This window comes from Octopus bimaculoides, chromosome 5 (assembly GCF_001194135.2).
Source record: "Octopus bimaculoides isolate UCB-OBI-ISO-001 chromosome 5, ASM119413v2, whole genome shotgun sequence".
NCBI lineage: Eukaryota > Metazoa > Mollusca > Cephalopoda > Octopoda > Octopodidae > Octopus > Octopus bimaculoides.
The window spans coordinates 14,740,966-14,741,312 of record NC_068985.1 but is presented as its reverse complement, the minus strand read 5'-3'; the positions used below and the strand labels follow the sequence as shown (position 1 = coordinate 14,741,312).

Here is a 347-nt window from a genome sequence, read left to right as displayed (position 1 = left end):
CAGATAGCGGAAGCTATCGACTACCTCTAGTTTTTCACCCTGGAATGAGATAGAAGTTGTTTCCTGTTTGTTTACAGTCTTTATTGCACCTGAACATCTGCCACAAACAAAAACTAACTTGCTAGTTAACCTGCCTTTGGTGTTGCTGCCTTTGGTGTCCATAGCTTGCACCGGGTACATCTTATAGAGTTACTACCTACTCCTTTTCTACATACTGAGCAGGGCCATCTACCTGAAGGGGTTTGTGTTTTATCTACCTTCCTACTTATTAGGATTTTGGTTTTAGCTAGGTTGACTCTAAGGCCCTTCAATTCAAGACCTTGCTTCCACACCTGAAACTTCTCCTC

The 347-nt window shown here is 42.7% G+C and overlaps 1 protein-coding gene across 1 annotated transcript in view; it reads right to left on the bottom strand.

Moving 5' to 3' along the window:
• Window positions 1-347, bottom strand: part of LOC106879954 (ATP-dependent RNA helicase DDX51) — a 31,224-nt gene that overhangs the window by 3,534 nt on the left and 27,343 nt on the right. The window lies entirely within an intron of this gene.